At 39.1% G+C, this 23,185-nt stretch overlaps 1 protein-coding gene across 6 annotated transcripts in view; it reads left to right on the top strand.

Moving 5' to 3' along the window:
• Positions 1-1,159: 1,159 nt before the first annotated feature.
• Positions 1,160-23,185, top strand: part of LOC141584314 (uncharacterized) — a 224,131-nt gene continuing 202,105 nt past the window's right edge. For 5 of the 6 annotated variants that reach the window (XR_012517293.1, XR_012517290.1, XM_074398028.1 and 2 more), the window contains exon 1: positions 1,160-14,793. The gene's annotated coding sequence lies outside the window, so the exon portion shown is untranslated. The remainder of the gene's footprint in view (positions 14,794-23,185) is intronic. The other variant, XR_012517291.1, reaches the window with a different exon arrangement.

Below are 23,185 nucleotides of genomic sequence, written 5' to 3'. Positions count from 1 at the left end.
GTAGTCATTTAATATAATAATTTCCTTCTCTAAACAAAGCATACTAAATCTGAAAGATTTTTAAAATGCCTGCTAATTGAATTAGTTCAATTATTGGCCCCTACAGGGAGACCTCCCATACATGGTCTTTTTTCATTTAGCACTATTTTTTTTACTGTCATCACTCCCAGTTTATACACTTCCTTACCACTTGGAGTGTACATGATTAGATTCACCTGGTACTGAATCTAGCTTCTGGTCTCTTTCTTTAAGCCCACTTCACTTTCCTTAGCAGTCCTTCTCATTAGGCAGCCTGGTGTCTACTATGAGCACATCACCAGCACCTGTTGCCAAAGAGCACTTTGCTTATGAAATAAGTGGGACCAACCCCTTTTCTAAATTCAAGCAATGATGACAGAATGCTGATGTGAGAACTGAAGTCAACACAGTAGGATGGCTGAAACTTGAGGCTCCCCCTAAGTTGCTAGAGTTGTGGCTCTCCAGCTCTCTGCTTGCATCTGGGTCTAGCTTCATTTCACAAAGAAGGTCTTACATGCAGAAGGAAAACTGGCTCCAGGTTCTTGTGGTTTTTAAAACTAAGGGCCACATGCTGAATATCACAGAAAATTTTAGATAGCCTGAGTCACACACCTACTCCACAGGACAGCCTACCAGACCGACACAGAGTAGAAAAGATAGTTCTCCTAAATAAGAGTTAGGGGGCTATTGCCAGATGACAGAAGCAGTGCTGGTCAGGTGAAAATCACAGGTGTTTTTTACATTCCAAATAATGAGTGAAACTAGCCACTTGGAGATTCTCTAAAAATGATCAGGAAAAAAAAAAAAAAAAAAAAAAAAAAGAAAGCAAGAAGTGGTAAGACCTTGTGAAAAGCTGAGCTTTATTTAAGACAGTCAGGGACATGAATGACAATGTAAAAGATGATAGCATAATTAATTGATCATAATATGATACTAGAAGTAATGTGAACAGAAGGAGAGTATTTCCCATAGAAAATGGGAGACAAAGAGCAGAAATCTGTCAGTGAGTCTCAGAAGGGACCCTAACAGATGATGGAAATACTGCTGAACACACACATTGAGCACCTACTATGTTCTAACCAAGTGGCTTTCAAACTTTTTCACTATGAGCCACAGTGACTAACATATCACGTATCTAAACCACATACACACAGACATAACACATTCCACATAATAAAACTAAATTAAATAACATTTACTCTTTTATTGTGCAGTGCTTCTGACACTTCTCATTCAATTTGGAGGCCTGTACTGCTAAAGGCTAGACCCTGGAATGTCATTACCATGGTTTGCTCCACCCTGGCTGGCCCAGTCTGAGAGGAGATGGCATCCCTTTTCCCATCTCTCCCAGTTTTCTACAGGGGCAAGTGATTGAGCTACTGGAGGGAGAGGAATGGGAGTCTGACAGATACAGCCTGGAGTTCTTGGTACCAAAAGGACAAAACTTGGATTCCACTTCATTACTACTTTTTTGTCCTTTCAGCAATCATTTTACTTCTCTAGGCATGTAGACTGTCTGCGAAGACAGCTGCCAATTTTCCACCCTGTACCTACAGAGCACTTCCCCCATCAAGAGGCAAAGTCTCTTTTTCCTCCCATAGAATCTGTCTGGCCTGGTGACTTACTTTAACCTGTCCAGTGTGGTGGAAGTTCTAATTTTAGGCCTGGGCTTTATGAGACTTTTCTTTCATGTCTTGGGCTCCAGCTACCATGTAAAAGAGCTCAGGCCAGACTAATGCATAGTGACAGACCACGTGGTAAGCCCAGCTAGCCTCCCCACACGGGAAGTCCCAGCTGACATCGTGTGAAACTGACTTGTCCAGCCGAGCTGATACATCCTACAGAATCATGAAAAATTATAATAAATTGTTGTTCTTTTAATCCACTAAATTTTAGGGTGGTGTGTTTCACTGCACCAAGTGGTGTTTCTCTTCTTACTCCTCTTCCCTGGCAGCAGGCCTCAGAGCTCCCCCTCCCTGTGTGGGAGGATGGCAGAATGGAGGACATAATTCAGCAAAGCTCCCCAAGTAATCCTGATACTACCCTCTTGCAATTAAGGTTAGTCTGGGCTGCAAGCATTAGACAGAGCCCAGTTACAGTGACCTAAACAGCATGGAAGGTTATTTCTCTGTCATGTAAAAGCCTTAAAGCACTTTGTGAAGGAACTAGTCGGAAACAGCATAGAGTGCCAGGATTTCTTCCACTTTGGCCAAGAACATGCCTTTCCAACATAATAATTACATAGCTTTATCTGCTCCCGAATTGGAATTTTCTATTTCAGATTACTAAAGTGATGCTTAGTGTTTTACAATTGCCCCCACTAATTCTGAATGTAGGTTTTTTATTTTAGCTTAGAGCACCTTGAGGGAAGCTCCTCAGGTTTAGTTATGACATTCTAGTCTCAGTTTCAGTGATCAAGCTTGAAGAGAGATTAACTTATGATACGCATGTTTTTTTGAGCAACCAAAAAGTCTGTGGTTGGTAAATAACTAGCAGAGATGAACTTAATCATCATTGTTAAGCTTCAGGGCCCCTCATTTGCAGTCTTCTTTCAAGGCTAGGGAGGAAACCCTAGCACTGTATTTACATGATCATATGTTTCTGTAAAATTAACCATACGATCAGCTAAGACTGTTTTCTCTTTCCCTTCTGATGGACTCTGTCACCATTTCTCTTGTGTCACTATACTGGATTGGCCATGGGTCAAAATTTGGCTAAGGGGAAGTTGAATTGAAAATACACTGAGTTTGAGAAGTGTCTGTGTGGTTTGTAGTCCCTTCTCTGTGTAGGGAAGTGGCTGTTAGGTGTGGGAGAACTTCAGGAATACTCCCAGTGCCCTCTGTGCTGACTCACAGTGTCATGGCACAACGATGCATGGCCAGAAGTTGAATCGTGCTATGAACACGATCAACAGCTGTTGCCAGTGAAATGACAGGCATAGAAGAAAAAATAGTTTGTGATGTACAGAGCCATGAACTAGTCTGTAGAAAATTCTTTCAGTAATCAGTGTGTGAAGTTGTATACAGAGGATTCAGTGTTTATTGATGTTCTTTTGTTAAAACAGAAGTTCTCTCTGGTCAGGCGTATAGGCAATAAGTGGCATATATAATTACAAAAGCACTACACACCCTTTTTCCACCTTTATGGGAATTTTTGTAAATAACATTTATTGGAATTCCTGTGTTTGGAAGTACAAACCTGTAGCAAATCAGTGAAGATATCTGTATGTGACATGACATGTTTTATGCATCCCAATATATTGGGTTGCATCTTAGCAATTCTAATATATGCTGTCCTGACACAGTCTGGTGGTTCCAAACAGAATGGCCTAGAAAACTGAGTTCTGAGTATACTATGATTGATCACTGCATGTGAAAACTTGAAATGTGCTGAAATCTTACAACACATGTATAAAAAAAATTTGATAGATGTTTCCGACAAATATACAGGCCATCCCCAATAATGAGTTGTGAAGTTAGAAAAAACTTTTCTAACCCTTTTCTAAAATTCAGTAATTTTTAAAAGTTCAATAAACTATGCTAAAAGAAAGAACAAATTATTTCAATTTTCTCTGGATTACAAAACGATTTTCATATGAAGAGGTGATCAAAGAACATACTACCAAAACTGTAGAAAAGAATTATTACATAGATGCTTTGACCTTTACTTACAAGAAATGTGTTAATTTTTAAATTTGGGAATGCCCTTTTTAAAATTTATAGTTTGATGTGTTATATTTTCTCATTCTTACAAAAATTTGCTTTCATATCTAACTTTGTATTATGAATTTTGTGTAACTTCCAGGACCGATAAAATTTAAATCCACCCATGAAAACTAGAAGAAAATCTCGATCAGTTCAGCTACATAAGAATAACGTGTTTTTCCTAAAAGAGTGAGGCTTTATGCTATGATGAGCCACCGTGATGCTAGCATTCTAAGATGGTGTTCTCTGGACCTGCAGATGTATTTCTCCCAGAGCTGTAGGACATAGGCTTCCAGGTGGTGTAGCAAGTGTATATCTTGGCATTGTTTGTCTACTGGAAGCATCTTTGTTAATATTCTGTGAACAGTTCTAGTCTCTGCTGAATTCCACACTGTGTCAGTGAGCAGAGACCCCCTATACCAGGGCCACAGGCAGCCATCTCAGTGGCCTGCACTTGCTAGCTAGAGAGCCACAATACCTTCATTGATGTGGGTTGTGTTGGGCACTTCTGCCATATGCCCTGGTTTCTACCTCTGTACTGATTTGTGCTGAAAACACATGGTCCTTGAATAAAAAGATGGTGCTTCTTTTTTTTTTCCTAGCCAAAAACGAATGTTAATTAAATTATGTTTAAATTCCAACTACAGGCATATCTTTACCCCATAAATTGTGGAGTTTGCTGTATCTGCCTTCATTTTCCTGATTTCCTGCTTTAAAATAAACATTTCCCTCAGAGCAATTCATCTTTAAGCAGAAAAGAGAAGAGACATTTAATATACAACGATTACCCAAATAAGTTCTCCTCTTCATTTGCATATATATTTCCTGGATAGTATCCCAACTTCAAATATGTTACATTGGTTAGCAAGAAAATGTTTTATGTACTGTCCTCTAATTGAGTTCAGGAAGTGGTACTCCTAACAGATGAGTAAACCTACTCCTTTATTTTCACATTGTACAATTGTTGAATTTATGGCATTGAAGAATGTACCAAAATTATCCAACACTTATTAGTATTCACTGTAGAAACTGACCTGAACTTCTTGATTTAAAAAATAACTTCCTAAAAAAAAAAAACTTCCTTAAGCCCCTGCACATTTAATTGTGTTTTATTTTCATCTGAAAGGTACACAAATAATTTTTCCAAGCTAGCAATCTGTCTTTTCTCTTGATGTGTTTTTCTTTACTTTTGGAAGAGTATCTTAGAATTCCTATAATTTAACTCTGATTGCCTAAAGAACCACATTAAAATGTAATAGGAAGAATTTAATGCTGAAGTTTTTTTTTTTTTTAATGAACAATAGGAAAGCTTTTAGATTCACTTTCTGAAATGAAGCAGTTACCTTTTATTTTTAGGTTTCACCATTGTCCGTCCCTCTGTTGGCAGAAATATATCACGTGATGTTAGATCACTACTTCTGTATTCTTCATAGAATTTAGTTCATTTAGTAGTGTAATTACTCTATTCTGCAGAAATTAGCCTAGAACCATGTTTCAATTTTAGTGCTTTCAATACCTGCTCATTCTAGTTACTCAAGTAGATGTTTTGGACATCTTCTTAAATATAAAACTGAATAGTTCACATCTCCCATCCATACTAAATTTACTTGTACATGGAGGCAATGCATTATAATGCATCATGAAGTGATAGTTTAAAGATTTTGGTAACTTTTTTTTTTAACATTACTATTTTATCGAGCATGCAAGATCAATCTGATAACTGGTTATTTTCTATGTCATACCTATGAGAGCCATCTTAATCATGGAATAGGTTCTATTTATTGTTTTTGTATAGTCATGTTATTCTCATACAAGCATAAGTGCATTTATGGTCAGTGTTAACAGGCATCCCCATGTAAGATGAAACTGGACTTGGTGTCCTTCATTGCTAGCCAGTCCGATCTACTCAAACTGAGGGTCAACATGGCAGTAAAAGTCTTCTTTAAAGCATCACCTTTGAGACTCACTGACTCCTAGTAAAAACTATACCCAATGCTAAATCTGCTGGAAAAACTAACAAAAATATAATTCTTTAATTTAATTAAAACATTTTTTGATTTATTGTATGAACCAAAAATTTTAGGGTTGGCCACCAACTTGAATGGTTAAAATCTGGGTTATAAGGGCCGTGTAAAAACAGTAGCATCTGGCCGATATGATGGCTCATGCCTGTACTTCCAGGACTTTGGGAGGGTGAGGCAGGAGGATCACTTGAGTTCAAGTCTGTAGTGAGCAGTGATTGCACTACAGGACTCCAGCCCAAGCAACAGAGCACGACCCTATCTCAAACCAACAACAACAGTGACAAAACAGGAGCATCTGCCATTACCCATTTTCAGTGAAATGGTCTTTAAACTCCTTGTATCATCTTCATGGGCAGGTGGTCATGGACCCTTCATGTATGCGGCCTTCTGACAGTCTTCTGCCAGCTTCAGAGCTCAGATTACTGTTTCTCAACATACCAGTGAGAATGTGGACACTTATGAGCTACTGAGGTTGGTGTAGCCATTGCTCTAATTATTACCACACTAAAATGGAAAATGCTACCTTAGGTAAAAAAGGAAGGCGAGAAAAGAATTTTTTTAAAAGGGTAACTGTGCTGTGTGTTTTCTGAAGCTTCCCTAATAGTAAAGATAGTGTGTTTGAGTCACTGCTAAATATTTCACTTCCTCCACATTTTCTTCAAAAATTCAGAGAGAAGCTCTGGAAAGGCTGTGTCAAGAGATAATAAGATGTATCCTGATCTCCACTTAGAATGCCTCTCCCTCTGTCATTTAGGGTTGATGGCTTCCTTAATTTTTTGGGGCTGCTATAACAAAATACCATAAACTGGGTGGCTTAAAAACAACAGAAATTTATTTCTCGTAGTTCTGGAAGATGGGAAATGGAAGATCCAGGTGCTGGCAGATTCAGCATCTGGTGTGGGCCTGTTTCCTACTTTGTAGATGGTGTCTTCTTGCTGTGTCCTCACATGGTGGAAAGGCAATGCAGCTCTCTGGGGCCTCTTATAATTTTATAAGGGCTTGAACCCGTTCGTGAGGATTCTACCCTTATGACCTGATCACCTTTCAAAGGCCCTACCTTTTAATACCATCATCTTGGGAGTTAGGATTTCCACATCTGAATTTTGGGGAATGCAAACATTTAGAACATAGCAATGACTTTGCAAGTGTCCTCTAAATCTCTCTCCTCTGGAGCCACTTTTCCTTTTATTCTAATCCTTTCTTTGTCCAGTAGAGTCAGGAACATCTGTGGTTCCACAGATGCATAGGACAATTTTTCTGGGGAGCCAGTAACCTGGGCTAGTGCTTGTACTCATCTTTTCAAAGATGTTTATCAGGTTCTTTTGTAAGTAAACTACTGTGCTGTGCCTAAATTTACAGAACTAGCTACACAATTTCCACCTTTATTCCTAGATCCTTGCTATATGGTACTCTCAGGAGCTCTATTTGATGTTTCCTCTCTTAGAAGGACTAAGTTGTATACTCTGTTTCTTGCTGCTCATCTCTCTCCTACTAGAATATCATAAAACATTTGTCTCCTGTGTGCTTCTAAAACTCTTTTCTGTGCTGTTACTTTAATGAATGCCAGTTTCTTATTCCTCCTCTTTGTATAAATATGCTAAGTTTCCCCATTGTCATTTGGACAATCTTTTATCCTAGCTTTCAAAAATCTTCCAAAACCCCATCCTTCCCTATATTATTCTGCCCCATCTCCAGATTCTCCCCACCATACCCATCTGCTTCAGCCTGGCTTACTGCTCCTTTTTTAGAGTGTTTCTCTCTCCCATCCCATGTGGACCCATGGGTTCTCCATTTCCTCATCTGTGATGCCTTTTTTGCCCTCCCCTTGCTCCAATCAGTCTTTAAGCTTCAATCCAATTCCCCCTACCTTCTTTAGGAGGCTTTTCATGATTATTTCTGATTTTTTACTTCATTCTTTTTTGAACGCTTCTATAACTTGTTTCCAGAACTCCTCATTGGCCACTTGATAATCATCAATAATCTAATACGTTTTCTTATTGTTCCAAGGAGATTATACATGTTGAAAGACAGAGTCCACCATTTCGGCTTCTCATCCTTCTGTCCTGCTGACTTTAGCACAGGGCCTTCCTGTGAGGGGTACTTAGTACACATCTGTTGAGCAAATGGCCTGCAGCATCTGGTGGTGGACTGCTCTATATCAAAGACGGGAATTTGTTGTCTACTGCCCAGTGGACAGCTTGTCCTTTTCTCCAGGCTGGAGGGCTGTGACAGCATGTGAGTGGCAGTGGCTGATTCAGTTGACTGCTTGGCATACTTGGAATTTGCCTGCTATGAGGAGGTCACCTGGCCCTGGCTGCAGCTCAGTCATATTCTGTTAAGTATTTTGGAAACTTTGTCCACTAACTCCCATGTGAAGTATTGTTTATCACTTTATCTGTCTCCAATATGTATTCAACTTCTTTATCCTACTTAACTATCAGTAGGAATTATACCTCACACTTGTAAAACAAAGTGCTTTCAAGTAAATTTTTGCATTTGAACTTCCAAATAACCAGATAAGGAGTGAAGAACATGTAATGCCGAAGTGATCCTCAGAAAACTTAGATGATTAATTGGCTTAATTCACCAAGTTTTCTGTTTATCTGTCCAATTTCATACTATCATCAGTTTTTAAAAAATTAGCAGATTGGGCTGGGTGTGGTGGCTCACACCTGTAATCCCATCACTTTGGGACGCCAAGGCAGGTGGATCACTTGAGGCCAGGTGGTTTGAGACTAGACTGGCCAACATGGCAAAACCTCTTCTCAACTAAAAATATGAAACAAAAATAGTGGGTGTGGTGGCGCATGCCTATAATCCCAGCTACTTGGGAGGCTGAGGCATGAGAATCATTTGTACCTGGGAGGCAGAAGTTGCAGTGAGCCGAGATCGTGCCATTGCACTCCAGCCTAGACAACAGAGCCAGACGTTGTCTCATTTTTCTAAAAAAAAATAACAGTTTGCATTTGATGTAGAATTTGTTGTTTTTTGTTTATTTTGTTTTTCCTGCTAAGTAATTCTCTACTCCTCCTCATCTCTCATCTTCTGAAAGCTTCTGTTTTGTTTTGGTTTCCCATGAAGCAGGAATACCTTAGTGCAACCCATTTCTTGCCTTGATGTTTTGTGATACAGGTAGAGTATCCCTAATCCAACAATTCGAAATCCAGAATGCTCTAAAATCTCACACTTGTTGAGCACTGACTTGATGCTCGAAGGAAATGTTCACTGGAGCATTTTGGATTTCATATTTTCAAATTAGGGATGCTGAATATAATGCACATATTCCAAAATCTGAAAACATCCAAAATCTAAAACACTTCTGGTCCCAGGCATTTTGAATCAAGGATACTCAATCCCTGTATCTGGTATGCACATCCCTGCTCTCACTATTGATGATATAGTATAGAGGTTGACAAACTATGTCTATAAAGGGCTAGGGTATAAATATTTTAAGCTTTGTAGGCCATGGGGTCTTTGTCATACCCACTCAACTTTACTACTGTAGCACAAAGTCAGCAATAGGCAATATGTTAACAAATGAAGTGACTGTTATAACAAAACTTTTATAAACAGTGAAATTTGAATTACCTGTTAAGTGTTATGTGTCATTAAACATTCTTTTTATTTTACTTTTTAGAATAATGTAAAAGTGTAAAAATCATTCTTAGACTGTATGCTTTGTAAATACAGGTGGTAGGCCAGATTTGGCCTGCAGACTATAATTTGCCAACCCTTGAAACAGTGTATGAAAGTAGAGCCTAGACATCAGCCAGGGTACTTTAATTAGAGATAAAACAGGCTTGAGCCCAGTTCCATGACCTGTGGAATATCAAAGCTGTCCCTAAGTTTCCTGTCTGCCTTTGGTGGACAAATGCTCTTATGGTCTCCTGCATCTCCTGGCTCCTCCCTCCTTATGTCTACCATCTTTTTGTCTTTTCTACACCTTGCTAACCCTCCTAGGAAACACATGGTCTTTACTGAGCTCCTTGATGAAGTCTCTGCCCCCAAAAATTATTCTTAAACCAAACAAACTTTACAGAAGATTTCAAAGGAGGAGTTGGTCACCAAAATCCAGACAATGTCCAATGGAACTGTGACATTACACTTCTTGAAATGTCATTCTATCGCTTTACCCCTTTCTTTGTTCCCCCCAAATAAGATTTTGTGTTCTTTAAAAGGACTGCCTCAACTTTTTGCAAAAACATTATCTTTTCTCTTCTGTTGAATGTTAGACAGTCATTTATTCATTCACTCAACATCTGTTTATTGAACATCTAATACAGTGCTGTCCAACTGTTCTCTCTCTGGGTTGTCCAAGACAGTAGCCACTAGCCACATGTAACTCTTCAGCACTTGAAATGTAGGTATAGTTTGGTATTCCTATTGTAAAATGCTTGGGACCAGAAGGGTTTTGGATTTTGGATTTTTGTTTAGATTTTAGAGTATTTGCATCATATATATTTACCAGTTCAGCATCTTTTTTTTTTTTTTTTTTTTTGAGACGGAGTTTCGCTCTTGTTGCCCAGGCTGGAGTGCAATGGCGCGATCTCGGCTCACCGCAACCTCCGCCTCCTGGGTTCAGGCAATTCTCCTGCCTCAGCCTCCTGAGTAGCTGGGATTACAGGCACCCGCCACCATGCCCAGCTAATTTTTTTAGTATTTTTAGTAGAGACGGGGTTTCACCGTGTTGACCAGGATGGTCTCGATCTCTTGACCTCGTGATCCACCCGCCTCGGCCTCCCAAAGTGCTGGGATTACAGGCTTGAGCCACCGCGCCCGGCCCAGTTCAGCATCTTTAATTTAAAAATTAAAACCCTGAAATGCTCATTGGAGCATTGTGTTGGTACTCAAAGTTTGAGATTTGGCAGCATTACAGTTACTAGATTTTTGAATTAGGAACACTCAACCTGTAGTGAGACTGACGAACTAAATTTTGTAGTGAGACTGACAAACTAAATTAAACTATGCTTAATTTTAATCAGCTTAAATTGAAATAGCTACACATGGCTACTGCTACCGCATTGGGCAGCATAGACCTAATACGGGCAGGCCACTTAGATGCCCTAAGAGGCTCTATAAATGCTTGATTCCTAAAACATAAGACAATATTGGGTCTGGGCCCTCATTGCCACTGTGTAGGATTTAATTAAAACTCCACAGTTTATCATGGTTGCCTTATAATCAATAATTTTCAAAGCTTTCGCTTTTCCCTCCTGTCAAGTAGCTGAAGACAGTACCTGGCTTTTTTTCTTTTTTGAGATGGAGTTTCTTTCTTGTCACCCAGGCTGGATTACAATGGCATGATCTTGGCTCACTTCAACCTCCACTTCCTAGGTTCAAGTGATTCTCTTGCCTCAGCCTCCTGAGTAGCTGGGATTACAGGTGCATGCCACCAAGCCCAGTTCATTTTTGTATTTTTAGTAGAGACAGAGTTTCACCATGTTGGCCCGGCTGAACTCCTGACCTCAGGTGATCTGACCTCGAACTCCTGACTTCAAGTGAACCACCTGCCTTGGCCTCCCAAAGTGCTAGGATTACAGACATGAGCCACTGCACCTGGCTAGTATCTGGCTTCAAAGCTTCTCTCTTATTTTTCACATTAGTTGTATGCAAATGCAAAGGTTATTTTCCCTCAAGAGCACATTCCTCACACAAAGTACATCTTCAGCCATGTGTCCAAATGCTATATTGATTCTAGTTGTTTATTCACTAAGTGCATAGGCACAACAGCTGGTCTTTGTTCTTAATGCCTCTCCATTTAGGCTGAATATTTCATCTTAAACGCTGCTTTAATAGTTAACATGGAATGATCCATATGGAAACTATCCTATGGAAATATGGTAGTTTGTGTATGATTATTGATCTAGTGAGATTAAGAAGGCTGTGAAAATAGTGCTAGGACATTTGTTAGAAAGGTCGATAGATACTTATTCATTGTCGACATTGGCTGTAAAGCCAAACTTTTGGAATTGTCACAAGAATATATTTAACCTGTATATTGTTACAAAACTGGAATTATTATTGCCTGGCCACTTGGTACATCCTGCCAGAGGGTGTGATAAACATATATATACTGATTTTGGGGAAACCTGGATCTACAACCCAAGAGGCTAAATTAGTGTTGGAATTTACTACAAAATTGTGAGTCAAGACCAAGATGATGTCTAAAAGGGCCAGTATATTCAGAAGACCAATTCATTCCAGGCTTCCCTAGTTGTTTGAGTCACTTAGCAAGTGATGTGGATGTAAGGTTGTTGGAGTCAATATCAATAAAAACTTTCCAAATTAAAAAATAGATTGCTTCCAAACTGCTTTAGACTTTGTCATATAATAACCACTTAACAAATGTTATTTCCTTTTTTTCCCCTTTGCTTCCTGGCTTTTGGGACTTCAGTTCTTAAGGAGGTACCACCCTATAGGAGTCCTTTATCAGGGATGCCATGACCAGACCACCTACCTCCATGGAATGTAGGTACCCTGGAGGAATTTGGGGGCAGGATGTAGGGAAAATCTAACTGTACAAGCTGTTCCAAGCAGGGTCCCAGCATAGCAAATGCAATTCCTCTCTACTGTAAGTATTGTAAACCCAGAACACAAAAAATTCTTATACAGATTGTTTCAGGAAACATGAGCTCAAACTCAAAACCATTAAATGTCAGAACACATAAGCCACCATAACCAAGAGTTCGCAGAAACAATGAACTGAAGAATTAGAATATGGATTTTGGAAACATTTGATACCAGAATATAAAATGTTAATGTACTTTAAAATTATTGAAAAGTACTGAAAATATGAATGAGACCAAGAGAATTACAATATGGCCAAGCAAGATAAAAAAAAAAAAAAAAAACTTCTAGAAATAAAAAAATAATGGTTAAAATGAGAAACTCTGTCAATAAGTGAAATAGCAGTTAGACCTAGCTGAAAGGAAATTTGTAAACTATAAATTAAATCCGAAGAAATTACCCAAAATGCATGACAGAGATAAAAAAGATAAAAAAGAAAGATCTATAATAAGGAAGTTTATATTCAGTTAAGAATTTCAGAAAAAGACAGTGGAATAAAGAAAGGTAATATCCAAGAAAACACTGAAAGTTTTCCAAAAGTGTGGAAAGGTTTAAATTCTCAGGTCCGGAAACCCAAACAAATCCCAAACCAGATAAATAAATGTAATGTTTTACTTTGACACATTGATGTAAAGTGACACAGAAAAGTTTATAAAAGTTTCTAGGAAAAAAGGACAAATTATGCTAAAATGTAACTTTTCAGCAAAATCAATGAAAGCTAGAAAATAGTGAAATATCTTCAAAATGCTGAGGGAAAATAACTACCAACTTTTAGAATTGTACGCTCACAGAAACTATTTTTTCAAACAAATAAAAGCGAAGAATGTTCATTTTAAGTGCTGTACATACAAAATAAAATGTAATGGCTAAGTTAAAGGATGATTTACAAATTGTTCTCTATAAACATGTTACTTCTATAATCCGAAATAAAAACTGTCACTCATGTGTAACACTGTGAATAAATAATGTTGTAGAATGATTCTTTCATTTCAAATTTCTATGACCAGTGCCTAGCACAGGACCTGGTAGAGGACCGATGAGCAACAAGTATTTGTTTACTGACTGAATATTTAACATCATTAAATATTTTTCCATCTATTTGACTCTTCCCATGTGGGTGTTCATTTAAGCGTGTCATTTTCTAAAGCCGCCAAATAAATCAGGGCTCTGATGTTCATCTACTAATAGCTAACTTAGTTATTTAGTTTGTCTCAGGTTGGAGAACTAATAAGAGCTTTTTTTTTTTTTTTTTTTTTTTTTTTTGAGACGGAGTTTCGCTCTTGTTACCCAGGCTGGAGTGCAATGTCGTGTTCTCGGCTCACTGCAACCTCCGCCCCCTGGGTTCAGGCAATTCTCCTGCCTCAGCCTCCTGAGTAGCTGGGATTACAGGCTTGCACCACCATGCCCAGCTAATTTTTTGTATTTTTAGTAGAGACGGGGTTTCACCATGTTGACCAGGATGGTCTCGATCTCTTGACCTTGTGATCCGCCCGCCTCGGCCTCCCAAAGTGCTGGGATTACAGGCTTGAGCCACCGCGCCCGGCAAGAGCTTTTTAAAATAAATCTAATGTCACACTGAAAGATAGTTGCTGATAATGTAGTAGGAAAGAAAAGGGATTTAAAGTCCCATCACATAGGTAACAGCTCATGTTCAATTCCATGAGGGTCAATAATGTCTATGAAAGCGTAGAACTGTGGGGGGTGGGGGGAGGGAGAGAATACTGCTTTGCTGAGGAAACAGAAGATTTTAAACTACATTTTGGCATAAGTTCAAACAAAACTTGAAGAGCGATAGATAGTAAGGTGTAAAAACTTCCTGGTGATCAAGAGAACTGGATTCTAGCTCTACCTCTTAATGACTCGAAGCTATCACCTTGACAATGAATCTAATTTACATCAGTGAAGTATTTTAACTGGGGTAGTGCACCCAGCACCCAGCTCCGAGTTCCGAAGAGGTTCTTGGCCTCTCTAACCCCAAAGAATAGGGACAGGGACCCTGGAGGTGATGGGAGTTTGCCGTTCGAACATGGACCCAAAGAGTTTTGCCAAAGAGCGATTTATTAGACAGAGACAGAGAAACAGCTCCCACGCTGTTTCTCTGGGAGGGGATCCCAGAGTGGAAAATCCCTACAGGTAAGGAGCCGCTGAAGTTTTAACCCTTGAGTTATTCCTGCCCCATTCATGTTCTCGTCCAATGACAGGAGTTCTTTCAAACTGCCTCAAGAGTGATTGATCTTTGACTCTGATACTGGATTGGCTACTTGGTCCACACCCTGAGTTACAGAGCCCACTCCTCTCAGCTCTTTCAGCGGGATTTTGGGACAAACAAGACTCATCTGGCTTTCCCTACCCGGCCCGCGGGAAAATCAGACAAAGAACTTTACATTTGAAATCCTTCTGGTTCCCGGATGCAGGCCTGGCCCGGAGAACTCCTGCCTTTGAAACCACGCGCCTCATGGACCAGGAAGAGAAGTCCCTCGGTATGGCTATTTAACTAGACGTCTCAAGAGGGTTTCACACTGTTTTTGCTCTATAATATTTTACTGCAAGAATAATTTTGGTAATAGCTCCATTGTTCCCATCAACAAAGGAGTTACAGCCATATCTTTAGTGTGCCTTCACTGGGACTTTTTGAATCTCGTTGTTGTCTGAGTCCACCTTAAGGGCTGACTTCATCTTTAGGCATGGGAAGCACTAGGGCCCACAGTACTTTTAGGGCTTCATGAAAATGTTTTCATTTTAATGTCTTTTAAATTAAAAAAGAATTTAACAATAATGAATATAATAATAAATGGATAATTTTGTTTGTCTTTATACCACCTCAGTCACAAATTATAAATTTTTATTATTTTTTATGGAAGAAAGCAAAGAAGTCATAATACGGCCCTACCTGCTTTAGGTTCAGATATACAGGAATTTATAAAACTTCAGATTAGATAAAACCTGGGAGATACTACAAGAGTCTCTGCATTCTAGGTCCAGAAGTTAGTAGTCAGTAGTTAAACTTAGAAATAGTTACATTTTGAGACTTAAATTAGTAAAATGAATGTAATAAATGAGGCCAATAATTGGCAAAAATGACCTTAAAATACAGGAAGCCTCTGGAAAAACATTTAAGTTGGGCTATCAGTGGTAGTAACTGTAATCATTATTGAGCATTTATTATGAACCAGGTGCTGCACTAAGTATGTTATGTGCATTATCTCATTTAATGCTCACAATAACCTTATAAGTGAATATTATTATGAACTTCATTTATAGAGGACAGAACTTAAACTTATGAAGATTAAGTTAACTTGTTGAATATCATGCATTTGTTAAGTGGCAGAAAGAGGATTTGAACATAGAGTTTGATTTGGGAGAATGCAATAATGCCCCCAACAAAAGCTCCTCATCTTGTGAAAGTACACTAAAGCCTCCGTGGCATTAGCAGAGCTCTGCAAAGGCAGGGTGAGTCTGCATGAAGCATAGGGAAGAACAGCAGGAAGCTGAAAGGTAAAACTCTAAGGCTAATAGAAGAAAATGTAATTTGTTTTATGACCAAGTATTAGATAAGAACCTCTTCAGCAAGTCACAAACCAGTGGAATTCTGTCGTCTGCCAATCAGCATGATTCCCAGGTTAAGTAATTGTCAATGAGCCTTTCATTAGGAACTCCTGAATTTTAAAGTTATTAATAGACTGACAAAAGTTGTAGAAATGCAGTTGGGGAAGATTTTGCTTTTCTAAAATCGAAGTTTTCAATGGTTAGTGAACAAGAGCATGAAATATTTTGAAATTAGTTGTAATGAATATAAGGAAGTGACCATTCCAACAAACTTACATTAAAGAGGGTAGTGGCCGGGCGCGGTGGCTCAAGCCTGTAATCCCAGCACTTTGGGAGGCCTAGACGGGTGGATCACGAGGTCAAGAGATCGAGACCATCCTGGTCAACATGGTGAAACCCGGTCTCTAATAAAAAAAATACAAAAATAAGCTGGGCATGGTGGCACATGCCTGTAGTCCCAGCTTCTCGGGAGGTTGAGGCAGGAGAATTGCCTGAACCCAGGAGGCGGAGGTTGCGGTGAGCCGAGATCACGCCATTGCACTCCAGCCTGGGTAACGAGCGAAACTCCGTCTCAAAAAAAAAAAAAAAAAAAAAAAAGAGGGTAGTAACAGATAATGGGATATCAGGACTGAAGTAGAGAAGAAAAAAAAAAGTAAGAAAACTAGCCATGCTGCTAAGGGTTCCAAAGATTTCTAGTGCATTGTAAGTCATAAATATGTGTGCATAATGTTTGTAGTGTAGTAAATAACTATGCACAAGCTAATTTAAAGTAATTTGTTTATAGTTTGTATTCCATATGGTCTTCATTAAGTTATTCTCTTCATTAAGTTATGAATGTAACTTATCGAAGATTTTTTGTGATCCTTATTAAGAGTTGAATTAATGAGATTCTCTAGTATTCATGTCTACATCAGATTGACCACATTGTTGTAGTTACCATGTCTTTTATTCTTTGGTGCTTTGCCATCTTGGGCCTTGCTGACCCTGGAGAGAGTACTCCTTTCAGGGTTAGCTAATTTCTAGAGATAAACAACTCACCTGGAAGTGTGCTTGTCATATGCTCACCAACCAATTCAGAGCCTATACCCTCTCAACCACCTAACTTTATTGAGCTCTCACATGTGGGACCACTATCCATCTGCTCTAATCACCCAGGGTCAGGTACCAGACAACTGGGGACATCCCTTTGCCCTAGAGCCCACTGAAATTATTCAAACAAGTCAATTTTAGGCATGCTTACCCTGCCACACCAGATCCTTCCCACAGAAACCACATAAAGGCTCTTGTCCACATTTCCCCCATAGCTCCCTCTGCCTCCTGACCAACCCAGGTGCCTCTCCATGTGGCCCCCATGGTGTGATGTGCCTCCTTCTCTCTGAATCTCTATGTATGACAAATAATCTTTCCAATGGCAATTATTTTCTGATCTGTCAGCCTTGCCGTACCTAGATAATTACCTGCCTTTCAAAATAATTGGTCATTATTTTTAAGATTCTGGTAATCTGGGTAGGAAGAACAGGTTACAAGCTTTTTTCCCTGCATTAGTCATCTCCGGTTGTCATAACAAAATATCATCAACTGGGTGACTTTAAACAACAGAATGTATTTTCTCACTGTTCTGGCGGTGGGAGTCTGAGTTTATGGCTCCAGCATGGTCAAGTTCTGATGTGGGCTTTCTTTCTGGCTTTCAGATGACCACTTTTTCATTGTGTACCACATGGCAGAGACAGACAGAGAGAGCATGCTTTCTGGTGTCTCTTTTCATACAGGCACTAATCCTGTACTGGGCAGCCCAATTCATGACATTATCTAACCCTAATTATCTCCCAAAGGCCCCAGCTCCAAATACCATCGCATGGGGTGGGGAGTAGGGCTTCAATGTAAGAATTTTGAGAGTACAAAAATATTTGGTCCACAGCATCTCCTCAACTGGGTTTATTCTTATCTGGGTGTGTGATAATCATTACGAAAGAGCTTGGGAGTGTTTTTTTCCATGCTGGTTAGAGAAGAAAGACACACAATCTAGCAAATGTTCATGTTTTGGCCACTAGATGAAGAATTTCTGTGGCTGGGTGAAAACAGTGAAATATATCAAGTGTATGGGGCAAAGCAAGGGAGAAGGGGCCATGCTTTGGCCTGACTCCTTTCCTGCTAGTTAGTGAGGGAAAGCTGAAGAATGCACTGTGGAGAAGTGAGGGTGGGGGAATGCGCTTGAGAAATTAAAGTCAGGATGACTAGTTGATACAAAGTAAGGGTAAAAATATTTTTTAAAGAACATGAATTATTCTCATGGACTAATTGAAAATTTGGAGAATGAAAGAGGAAATAAAATTATATCTTAGGCCGGGATGTATATTCAATTTTAGATATTTTAGGAGACAAGAAGCCTGAGACCCCACTGGTCCTCCCCTCAGCACCACAGAACCAGAGTTCACTCCCTTCCAGACCCACTAAGAGTCAATTGCAGAGAGTAGTTTACTCACTTCCAGGAGAAATCTGGAGAAAGAGCGATGCCTGCTACCGTGAAATGGGACATTTGTAATTCATCACAGAAGGGATGAGCCTTCATCATTTCTGTAGAAAGTGGAAGTGCCTCTTCTCTCATCTGCAAAATTGGGATAATAATAGCATTCACCTTTAAAGGTTGTTGTCAGTTTATATGTGTGTGTGTGTGTGTGTGTGTGTGTGTGTGTGTGTATGAAGCTAAGTACTGGACATTTAGCCTAGTTGGCTCATTGTGACTGCGCTAAGTGTTAGCTATTACTACTGCCCACATAACATTTTACAGATGAGGCAACTGAGACTTTAAGAGAGACCAAATCTCTATTCCAGGGGTTATATAGTTAGTGTGTGGCTGGGCTGGGTTCAAACTTAAATCTGAACCCCAAATCCACATACTCAACACTATTCTGCTTCCTCTAGTGCAATAGAGGTCATTCAGTGTTGTATGACTGCACTGAAACCTGTATGATTTATCCATCAAACTCCCACTTTCCTTTGTTCCACTTCTCTGCTTTGTCAAGCAACCTTTTGTGCCTTCCCAAGATCCTGTGTCAGAGGGATTCTCTGAATGACAGTGGACGATCAATCATTAGAAAGGAATATTCCTGTCTGGGCGCAGTGGGTTATGCCTGTAATCCCAGCACTTTGAGAGGCTGAGGTGGGCGGATCACTTGAGGTCAGAAGTTTGAGACTAGCCTGGCCAACATAGCAAAACCCATCTCTACTAAAAAAATACAGAAATTAGTTGGGTGTGGTGGCATGCACCTGTAGTCCCAGCTACATGGGAGGCTGAGGCAGGAGAATCACTTAAACCCAGGAGGTGGAGGTTGGAGTGAGGAGAGATTGTGCCCCTGCACTCCAGCCTGGGGGACAGAGAGAGACTTAGTCTAAAAATAAAGAAAGAAAGAAGGAAGGGAGGCAGGGAGGGAGGGTATATTTCTGACATTTTCGTCTTTATTTTCTGTCAAGGGGGGAGGCCAGTTTGTTCCAGCATTGTGCCTTGTAATGGTAGACATTACCATCACGTAAATTTACCATTTACCATTACATACAGATTTGTGGGATAAACAAACAGAATTTCTTAAAAATTTGTGTGAATTTTACACTCAGTTCTATCATATAGTATTAGTAATCTTAATATAAAATTGGTTAAATGGACTCCTATGTAAAATTTACACTCCAGAAACTTCTCACTGTTTATGTACTAGTTAAATTTTCTAACATGCGACTCTGGAAGGGAGTGAACTATGGTTCTGTGGTGCAGACGGGCGGACCAGTGGGGTCTCAGTGCTCCTTGTTTCCTAAGAAATGTTCAAATTTCTCAGTTGAACAGTGTAAGCAGAAGCTTTAAAATGTTTGTTGAATTGAATTAAACAGTGTAATGTAACGTAAAAAGTATTTGTTCCAAATGCCAAGTAATTGAGAAATATAGTCAAAACAGAGAGAGGCAGCTTTTATCCCTCAGAAGCCTGAAATAACATATTGGAGAATTACTGTAAATAAGATAAGGCCTCCAAAATGCATTGTACTCACATTTCCTGATGTTTCCCCTACCTTCTCCAATTCTTGTGTTCAAGTTGTGGTGTGATTGCATTAACATGCTTGTAGCCAGTGGCTCCGAAAGCCCACACACAGAATCCCACACAAGGAAAAGTGCCTCTCGGTTTCCATTTTGGCAGATATTTTAGCCTATGAGATTTTAGACCTGTGCTCATGCTCATGATTGTATAGTAAAAAAGATAAAGGATTTAATAAGTAATACCTAGCATTAATATCTAGTTACGAAGGAAGTATAATTCAGTTTTTATTGACATGCTTCACAGAGATTTCTAAGATGGCCAAGGAGAATAACAAATTAATAAAAAGTCTTAGGAAATAAGTAAATTGCTGAAAGAGCATGTAAATAAATAAAACACCCCTAACTCTTGCCCTCTGCTAAAATAGATTCTAATACTAAGGGACTTGAAGAAATAATTTCCTAAACAACATTCCTAAACCAGAAGATGCTAAATGATTCCCAAAGTAAGTATCTCCATGATAAGCTGATAATGGAATGCATTGTAACATAGAACTGTCTGGAGTCTGTATGGGGAAATGTGTTCATACAAAAACCAGGCGCTCTGCATTATAACCTCTAACAATAATCCAATTGAAAATGCCAAAGTGCATTTTCACCAAGCAAGGACTTCCTTCTTTACATCTTTTATGTATCCTAGCAAGCGTCTTAATGTTTTTGAATGGAGAAGGGACAGTAGACCAGCACACAGAACCACATGATGGAATTTTCTATCTCTGTGGTAGCGCTTCCCTCAATAGCTCTTAAATTCCTAGTATAATGTAGATTTAAATGCCAGCAAAGTAAGAGTTAGTTGCACATGTACTTGGTCAGGTATGAAAGAGTGCTTTATATATTTTTCCTTGAATATTTGCTTATATTTAACCTTCCTTGCTGCTTACAAAACTAACAAAGAGACAGGATTTTCTCTAATCTGGCTTTGACAATGTAATGGGATGCCATGTGTATATTGCCCCTTTTTCAATACTTATCAAATGACACCGTTCCTTGCACTGGAACTCTCTGAAACAGCCATTGTGTCATTTATGGCTTGGCTGTCTTTCTAGTGTTGCCAAGTATTTTCTGTTTCACTTGGCTGAGATTATATATATGCAGTAAAATCACTGACATGAGGAAGAGCTGCCTGCCTGCTGCTCCCACAAGGCAAACAGCATTCAGAAGGGCAACTCATCACGGATTCGATAACATTTCAGTCACACTGTGGTGGTGCACCCAGGTTTAATCAACTTCACCCAGACATAATTCATGGTGGATCCCTTTTGCTTCACTTATAATCAGAATGAATACACATAGGAAGCTCATTTAGCCCCCACCATTCCTCATCGGCTGCAGTGAACATTGATTTTATTTTCCAGGGTCAGAAATGATGAAATCAGTATCTAACATGGCAAGTTGTATTTGCCCATACTGTTTCATTCAGATTCCCTGACAAATTTTAAACCTTTTACATTGCATTTATTTTAAGGATTAAGCTTGTGAGCTTATAGATTTAAATGTCTGCAAAGTAAGAGTTAGTTGCACATGAAACTGACTCTATTAAATTTTAAAGAGAGAGTAGGCATTATTAAACTCCACACATGGAAGTATTGAATTATTTTATTGTTATGATTCACTGACTCATTCATTGATTAATTTGTTCATCATTTCTTTGTCATACATTAATGTAGCATCTAGTATTTTTCAGACAGCTTGAAAGTAAAAGGTTAGGTATTAATCTGTTTGTGATACTATGACAAAATACCTAAGACTGGGTAATTTATAAACAACAGAAGTTTATTTTCTCATAGTTCTGGAGGCGGGGAAGTCCAAGATCAAAGCATAAGTATTAGGGGACAAATTCTATGTCCTCACATGGTGGAGGAGCAAAAGAGCAAAGAGGCCTATGTTACTTGTCTCCAGCCCTTTTATAAAGCACTAGTCCGTGCATGAGGTAGAGCCCTCATGACTTAATCAGTTCCCCAAAGGCCCTCTCTTCTTAATACCCCCACAATGGGGACTAAGCTTCAACATGAATTTTGGAGACACATTCAAACCATAGTAGGCATTGACATATACAAATGGCTTCAAATAATAAAACTTCATAAAAATGTTATATTAGAAAGTACTTTTTTGTTTCACTTTATCCATTCATTCACAAAATATAAGGTAATTACTGTGTGTGGCCCAAAATATGTACTAAGAACTGTGTGGATTCAAGTAAGAACTAGACTCCATTCTCTAGGAGCTCACAGTTCAGTGGAAAAGAAAGAGACACGTAAAAAGAAGAGAACTCATAAAGAAGTCACAGATTAGGTTATCTCATCCACAGTAACCTCACAGGTGATCTCCTGCTCCACAGCCCTGTTGAGGGGCAGAAGAGGTAGAAATCAGAGACAAGAGAAATACCATCTCTGAAATGGCTCAAGGTATTTTTAGGAATGATGGAAAATTATAGTGCTTGAAACAGGAATAAAAAGAAAAGCTACCAGAAACATGCAAGGAGGAGCCAAAATGTAAAAAGCTATCTATACCATACTATGACGCCTAGACTTCATTTAGTCATGGAACACCACTAGAAATTAAAAACTGCATGTCAAATAAAAATTTTTCACCCTGTATTATATTTTATTGTGTTAATATAATTTATTATATGGTAAAATTAATTATATTACCATATACATCAGTGGTGCTACACTAGACCTCATTTATTTCCAAAGGTTACTTATTCTGCTCTTGAACCTCTCTGTGAATATTTTTAGTTATTTAAAATGTTGTAAGAACTGTTTAAGACTCAGAAGACATGGATCCAATTGGCCTTCAATAGCTTTGTAACCTTACATAGGCTAATTGATTTCCCTAAGATCTGGTCCCTTACTTGTCAAATAGGGGTAATGATTCCATGCTTTAAACTAGCTCACACAATTGTGGTAAAAATTAGGTTAAATATTGTACATGAATTATTAAATATTTTTTTTGAGACGGAGTTTAGCTCTTGTTACCCAGGTTGGAGTGCAATGGCGCGATCTTGGCTCACCACAACCTCCGCCTCCTGGGTTCAGGCAATTCTACTGCCTCAGCCTCCTGAGTAGCTGGGATTACAGGCACGAGCCACCATGCCCAGCTAATTTTTTTTTTTTTTTGTATTTTTAGTAGAGACGGGGTTTCACCATGTTGACCAGGATGGTCTCGATCTCTTGACCTCGTGATCCACCCGCCTCGGCCTCTCAAAGTGCTGGGATTACAGGCGTGAGCCACCGCGCCTGGCCATG

Source organism: Saimiri boliviensis, chromosome 4, assembly GCF_048565385.1.
Source record: "Saimiri boliviensis isolate mSaiBol1 chromosome 4, mSaiBol1.pri, whole genome shotgun sequence".
NCBI classification, from domain to species: domain Eukaryota; kingdom Metazoa; phylum Chordata; class Mammalia; order Primates; family Cebidae; genus Saimiri; species Saimiri boliviensis.
The sequence above is the reverse complement of the archived record's forward strand: the minus strand, read 5'-3'. Positions and strand labels throughout refer to the sequence as shown.